Genomic DNA, 1,699 nt, shown 5'->3' with positions numbered 1-1,699 from the left:
GCCGAGGTGGTTTTGCTCTCCCACATTCGCAGAGGAGCTCAGGTGCAGTATGCAACCCCCACACCTCCCCACTCCGTTTTTGGGGAATGAGTCAGATAATTTATCCAGAGACGCAGCAGCTGAGATCTCAGACCTGCAAACTTCAATCAGAAGATCGTCTCTAACGGCAGGCTAGATCGCAGTCCTTGGGGACGAGACCCTTCTCGCTCTGCGTTTGCGCAGCCCCGAGCATGGTGGCTCCTTCTGCTCTGCAAGCAGCACAGGCGCTCAACCCGCAGAGGCAAGACAGCCCAAAATAGCCTCATTAGTGAGGAATGTACTGATGCCGGTCCAGATGTTTTAGTCCTCTGGGGCTTGCAGTCACGGATGGCACTGGCTCCCGACGGCACGTGCAGCGGCAGGCAGCAGCATCACAGGGCGCAGGGGGGTGGCAGCAGCAGAGAAATGGGTGGGTATTTTTTGGAGGGGAGGGCAAATGGCATCCTTTGAAACCAGGCTGGGCAAACCTGCGCGAGGCAGAGCCGGGGCTGCCGGAGTAGAGTTTGGCTCGGCAGCATGGTGACGGGGCGTGCAGGCATGTACTGAAACAGGGGCTTGAGCAGGGTGTGAAGCCAGGAGCTTCGTTTCAGCCGCTGGCCCGTCTCCCCCCCACACCCCCATAGAGTGCTCTGAACTCCCACTTGCTGGCTAATGCATGTGATGGGACCACTTAAGCCAGTGCGGAGGAGCCAGAGCCCGTGCTGCAGGGAACACGCCTGTGCTTGCCAGGAGGAAGGAGCCAAGCACGCTTCTCTCCCTCTTTTCTCCCAAGATTTACAGTTTCGGTGGCTGGATGCCGAATTCCCTCGTCTCTGCAACAAAGCAGGACTAGTTTGGAGCTGGTGCGTGAAGAGAGGAGAGGTGATGGAGAGGTTGGTGCTAGTGCTTAAGACTCCCAGGAGTGTGCAGGTCTCCTGTGGGGACTATTGGCGGGGGTGGAGGGGGAGTGGGGGGAGATTTATTTCAACAGATTAGCTGTGGTTGAGGCATGAGTGAAGGCTGCCATACTGGAGTGCAGCCAGCCCTTCCTCTCTGAGCCCCTAAGATTTTGGAAAATCTCACCCTCCACTTAGCGTGAAGTTGCTCGGTTCCACAGAACCTGGCTTTCAAGTGCTAAAAAACTCCAGCCCAAGAGCCAGAATCACGTTGCCATCGCAGGAGCAAGTTGCAAAGGTGTCACTTTCCTGGATGCGGCCGTGCAGCGTAAATCGGAGACGATGTTCCCCTCTACTTCCCCAAATCCTGTCCCACGGCTCCCTGTCCGGGGCTACACCACCTGCCTCGGCCGGGGCGAGGGGAGCCCCCCGATGCAGCAGAGCTCTGTCCTCTCCCTGCAACCTCGTCGCTGACAATTCCCCCGCCCGGTCCCCACGCAGCCCTGGGAGAGGGAAGCTCCCTGCCAGCCCCCCCAAGGCGTTACTTATCTGCTTAGGAAAAACACCCAGCTGCCAGCGCTGCAGCCGCGGGACAGGGGCCGGATCCTGCCCAGGGAAGCGTCCCGGCTTCCTACAGCTTCGCACTCCGCTGTGGCAACCGCTCCGAGACAGACATACAGATAGACAGACAGACAAGCAGGCACCCCCGCCCAAAACCTCCCCGCTGCCCGGCCGTGCTGTGTGTGCTGCTGGGGATGGAGACGGGGCCGGGAGGGACTCTCGGC

This window comes from Haliaeetus leucocephalus, unplaced genomic scaffold (assembly GCF_000737465.1).
Source record: "Haliaeetus leucocephalus isolate CR32 unplaced genomic scaffold, Haliaeetus_leucocephalus-4.0 Scaffold657, whole genome shotgun sequence".
Lineage (NCBI taxonomy): Eukaryota > Metazoa > Chordata > Aves > Accipitriformes > Accipitridae > Haliaeetus > Haliaeetus leucocephalus.
This window is presented reverse-complemented; position numbering follows the sequence as displayed.